This window comes from Leucoraja erinacea, chromosome 1 (assembly GCF_028641065.1).
Source record: "Leucoraja erinacea ecotype New England chromosome 1, Leri_hhj_1, whole genome shotgun sequence".
Taxonomy (NCBI): Eukaryota; Metazoa; Chordata; class Chondrichthyes; order Rajiformes; family Rajidae; genus Leucoraja; species Leucoraja erinaceus.
The window spans coordinates 34,848,299-34,854,298 of record NC_073377.1 but is presented as its reverse complement, the minus strand read 5'-3'; the positions used below and the strand labels follow the sequence as shown (position 1 = coordinate 34,854,298).

The window sequence follows — 6,000 nt, the reverse complement described above, 5'->3', positions numbered from 1 at the left end:
TTGGTCTCCATGGGTGTTATTGCTGAAGTTACTGACCCATCTGACTGGGTTTCCACCGTGGCGGTCGCAACAAAGAAAAACAAGGAGGAGATCCATTTCTGCATAAACCCCAGAGATCTTAACACTGCCATCAAACGACCAGATTACCCAATGCGAACAATAGAGGAAGTTGCTGCTCAGATAGGCAACGCATCAGTATTCTCTGTTCTAGATGCCAAAAGCTCGTTTTGGCAGGTTTTACTGGACGCAGACTCGTCCAATCTCACTACGTTCGGCACCCTTTTGGCCAATATAAATTTCTGAGGAGGCCCTTTGGCATCAACTCCGCCAGTGAAGTTTTCCTGCGCACGATGGAATAATTGTTTGTTGAGTACCCATGCGCCATCGTTGATGACATTCCCGTTTACGGACGCGACTTCGCTGAACATGACGCTAACCTGAAGAAGGTACTTGACCGTGTCAAAGACATTCAGCTCAAACTCAATCCTTTGAAGTGCAAGTTTCGAGTTCCAGAAGTTACTTACGTCGGACATGTTTTCTCAAGTGATAGTCTCAGACCAGACCCATCAAAGGCTGCTGCTATTAACGAACTGCCGGTTACTGCTGACGACGTGAGCCTACAAAGGTTCCTTGGAATGGTCAACTACCTGGGAAAATTTATTCCCAACCTCAGCGACATATCTGCCCCCCTGCGAGAACTGACACACAAGGACGCTGCGTGGTCCTGGTATCCACAGCACTAAAGAGCTTTTGACACTCAAATTGCAGCTGGCTAGCGCACCTACTCTCGCATACTTTGCTTTGGAGTTACCAGTAACGCTCAACTGCGATGCTTCCCAGTACGGACTAGGCACTGTGTGCCTGCAGATCACTACCAACGGCAATTTCAAGCCAATTTCATATGCTTCTCGTACAATAACCCACACTGAACAACGTTACGCCCAGATTGAGAAAGAACTGCTCGCAGTGGTTTTCGCCTGCACGAAATTCAAGGACTTTATTTTTGGGAAGTCGGTGACTATAGATGGTGACAATAGCTGGTCACTATTTTGAACAAACCCATCCATGCTGCCCCAGCACGACTACAACGATTGATGATACAACTGCAACAATTTTTTTTAACGTCGTCTATAAGAAAGGCAAAGACGTGCACATTGCAGATACGCTATAAAGAGCCCCAAGCAAAACCAACGAACAACTACTCTGAACAATACCAATTCTCAGTAATGAAGGTATCGTATGTTCCAACTGATTGCTTGAGCAGCCTAGCAGAACACGCGGCTGCTGATGAGACTTTACAATTGCCGTCTGCAGTCATCTGGCGTGGCTGGCCAGATAAACAACTTAACACCCCATTCGCAATCCGCCCATACTTCCTGGTTCGCGACAAATTGTTATTACAGGACGGGATTATGGTTAAGGGGCCACAAGGCAATGGTCCCAGCTGTCGTCACGTATTCTGTCCGACAACGGCAGACAGTTCACCAGCCGCTTTAAAAAACTTTGCAAAACAGTGGGACTTTCGACCTTGAGTTCCTGCAGACCAATGGACTCGCCGAATGTGCTGTCATAAGCGCAAAACAACTAATGGAGCGGTCCTACCTTGCAAAATCAGACGTTTACCTGGACCTGCTCAACCTAACGAACATTGCACGGGATCACATACTGGGTTCGCCAGCCCAAGGACTGATGTCTCGCCAAATCCATCCTCCCCTGCCTGTGTCCTTGCAGCTTTTACAGCCTCAAGTTCGTTCCCCGCCTGCAGTCCAGAAACAACTACAATTCAAACTTGACACACAGAAACGCTTCTTTGACAAATCCAGCAAACCACTTAAACCTCTCGCACGTGGACCAGTGGTCCGTTTCCAGACCAACAAGGGCCATGCATGTCTGGATCACATCTATGGCCCTCCCAAAGAACCGGTGATGGAACTGCGTCCTGCGACTCCGCATCCAGATGACTCGCGTTTCGTATACCCTCCCACAGTCTGTCCCGCGGACCCACTGCCAACTATCCTCTGGGTTCCATCCTTAGAAAGCATGGCATCTCTTTCCACTGTTATGCAGATGATACCCAGCTTTATATGCCGCTGAGGGAGGAAGACGCCTTTTCTGTAAAATCGCTTCTGTCTTGTCGTGATGACATTAAGTCCTGGATGGCCCTAAACTTTCTTGGATTTAATGAAAAGAAGACAGAGGTGATTTTATTTGATCCCAATGGCTGCCGTGAACCTTCATTTGTTGATTTAGGTCCATTGCCAAGGTACGTGAAGCCAATAGTTGTGAACCTGGGTTTTAGGATGGACAGTGACTTTAAATTAGATCGCCAAATATGCGCGGTGGTTAAGTCCAGCTTCTTTCACCTAAGGAAGCTGACGAAGGTGAAGCCCATTCTCGAGCGGCAGCATTTTGAGACAGTAATCCATGCCTTTATTACATCTAGGCTGGATTACTGTAACGCGCTCTATTTTGGAGTTGCTCGTTCTTCACTGGCTCGTCTCCAGTTGGTTCAGAATGCTGCTGCTCGCCTTTTAACAGGGACTCGAAAGAGGGAGCACATATCGCCAATTCTGGCCTCCCTCCACTGGCTCCCGGTGCACTTTCGAGTTCATTTTAAGATACTGTTATTGGTTTTTAAATCTCTGAATGGGCTCGCCCCGCCTTACCTCTCTGAGCTGCTCCACCCATATGCTCCTGCCTGGTCCCTCAGGTCAGCTGGTCAGCTGCTCCTGGAGGTACCAAGGTCTAATCGGAGGCTCAGAGGGGATAGAGCCTTCTCTGTTGCTGCTCCGGCACTCTGGAACACCCTGCCGTTGCACATCAGACAGGCCCCCTCACTGTCCATCTTCAAATCCAGTGTTAAAACACATTTGTGCTCCCTGGCTTTTGACCATGCCTGAGGCTTTGCTTCTGTTTTTGGTGTTTCTTTATTTTACATGTCTTTTCCTAATATTTCTTTTGATTGTTATTTTTGGTGTGTACTAACTTTTTTGTCAATAATTAGTGATGTACAGCACTTTGTTGCAACTATGATTGTTTTTAAAGTGCTCTATAAATAAAATTATTATTATTATTATTATTATAACGTTTCCACCGCGGCCTCCCTGTGGATTTTGGCGACCAGCTCACCTATCTCATCACCCTCCCTGCCTGTCGGCTTGTTAAACTGAGTTCTTCTGTCAATCTAAAGTCAACTTGACTCAAACACTTGTAGCTGTTGAAATCGATTCTTTATTCAGCTGAGACTTGTCTCTGAACCTTCCAACATAGAGCTGATGCTCTGGGGCGGGTCCAGAGAGGAGTAACTTTGATAGAACTCATGTCATTTATATAGGTATTAGACATTTCAGATACAGAGGGTATGACAAGCTAGTAACCAATCACCTGAGTCCTTCTGGTGATTTACAACATCAGTCACATGATCCCCCTTCCCTGGCCTCATTACAACCTTTGTTTGCCTGTGGTATAACTTTGCTAATTTTATTTCAACACAGCAAAACCCCAGTAGGCTCAATTATTAAAGACCACTCCTCAAAATATAAGATACATATGTAATACAATAATCACACAAGTCATACACACTTTCCATACCAAGAAGAAAGATATTTCTATAAATCTAAACAATTTCTATAAGTCTAATGTTTACATTCCAACTAAGACAATACATTTCATAAATTGTCACACTACAATTTTACACGTTTTACAATACTATTACATATGTAGAAACCATAGAAATTAGGTGCAGGAGTAGGTTTCATTCGGCCCTTCGAGCCTGCACCGCCATTCAATATGATCATGGCTGATCATCCAACTCAGTATCCCGTACCTGCCTTCTCTCCATACCCCCCCTGATCCCCTTAGCCACAAGGGCCACATCTAACTCCCTCTTAAATATAGCCAATGAACTGGCCTCAACTACCCTCTGTGGCAGAGAGTTCCAGAGATTCACCTCTGTGTGAAAAAAGTTCTTCTCATCTCGGTTTTAAAGGATTTCCCCCTTATCCTTAAGAAAGAGCCCCCTTGTCCTGGACTTCCCTAACATCGGGAACAATCTTCCTGCATCTAGCCTGTCCAACCCCTTAAGAATTTTGTAAGTTTCTATAAGATCCCCTCTCCCTCTCCTATATTTTCTAGAGAGTATAAAAACCAAGTCTATCCAAATCTTTCTTATAAGACAGTCGAGACATTATCCCAGGAATCAGTCAGGGTCGAACCGTCTGCACTTCCCTCCCCGGTATGGCAATAAAGGTCCTTCCTCAGATTTGGAGACCAAAGGTATTTTTGCAGGCCATTAATTATATAAGTTTGCCGAATTACAGTTTCTAAGTTCAAAACCCCCAATCTCCCAACCAAGCATACATGGGTCGTAAATCTGTCAACTTAATTAATAAGTGTTTGGTGCAAGGATACAATTCTAATTTGTAGCACCTTTCCTGCTATCTGGAAGCTGGATTTCCAATCTCATGTACAAGGCAGAAAACAAGGTTCTTACAAGATACAACTCACACCATTACATCAGAATTACATCTGCTTCTTCGACTTCCTATAAACATATCCATCAATATAATTCTCTTCCTTTCCAAGCAACCATCCCTTATACCAACCTCATTATAATTTAACATAGCTAAGGCTAACTACAGGGTCTATTATCTCTCAGCCTTGAATTCTATCTCAAACTCAGCATAACCCCCACAGCTTAAGAATGTGCCATAGAGAAAGAGCAGTTGACCTCTGGCCTAAGAAGAGGCCCCTATTCAGCTATCCATTCTCCAATACAATCATACCAAATACAATTTCCTCCAGTGTTATAATTGCCCCAAAGCAATAAACTAAGCTATGCAGGTTTTAATTCAGGTCTCCATGTTTTGATTCGTCTTTCCCTGTGTGTATGTTTCATTGTACTTTATTTCATTAGGAAAACCTTAAGCTTTTCTTTTGCAAATTACCTAGCTTATAAAAGTCACTATCCGAGCGGTTCTATTATATAATACTTCCTCAGGGTCGCTGGCCGTTTCCCCAATTCCCTCCCCGGTATTTTCTCCGGTGAAAGGAGGTGAGGCGAATTCGTGACGCACAAGGGCCAGGCGGGTTTGCAGGCCACCCATTAGATACGGCGATTTTGCGTAATTTTACAAACTTTCCCAAATGTGCTATTAACATTCCACCTATATTGCTTAGCCACTGACGCTTCTTTTGTTTCTACAAGGAATTTCATTGTCCTATCTGGGACACACGACAATAAACTTTCTTGAGCCTTGAAAGATGTAGATTGGCTATTTCATACTAGCCAATTATAGTGCTTGTTAATAGTGACTCCGCCTAGTATGTGCTTTATATTATCAAGAGCTTGCCTACGCTAGTTAGTAAGAGTATCAGCTAGGAAATGTAATGTCTGCAGATCCTTGCTGTAAGTAGATTTAATTAACATGTGTTGTATCTTTATGTGTGTTCGTGTCACCTCATTACAACCCTTATAAGAACATGTGAACCCTGAACTCTCCCAATTTTGAATGACTCCTACTTGTTAAATGTAGATGCTCATGATCTACTTATGCCACGTCCTATTTTAGGATATTGAAATCTGTATTGCTCAGATTAGGACCTTAATTTCTACTCCATTTTATCTCTTTCCATAACCCCCATGAATTTATTCTCGAGAAATCTCATCCGCTGACACTCCGGCCATTTGCTTGTCTACATTCCATAAGATTACATCCAGTATATCCCTTCTCCAGTGGGCCCTCTGCTTACTGGCTCAAAATGTTTTCTTGGATGCACATTAAAAATTCAATCCTCTCTAAGCCTCCCCAACAAAGTGATCCAAATTAATCCCAGAAGCTGAAATGTTCTACTGGTCTAACTGTTACCTTTGTACCTTTTTGTGATTCGCCCACTTTTCTGGCTTGTTGACTGCTACAAGGCCAGTAATAAACTTCCAGCAAAGTGATTGCCCCCTTTTTGTTTATGTTCTGTTTGTACATAAATATATTACAAATTTAG

General features: G+C 43.7%; 1 protein-coding gene across 3 annotated transcripts in view; it reads left to right on the top strand.

Annotated features, from left to right (window-relative positions):
• The window catches only part of ubap2a (ubiquitin associated protein 2a), a 110,860-nt gene that overhangs the window by 38,080 nt on the left and 66,780 nt on the right, over nucleotides 1-6,000 (top strand). The window lies entirely within an intron of this gene.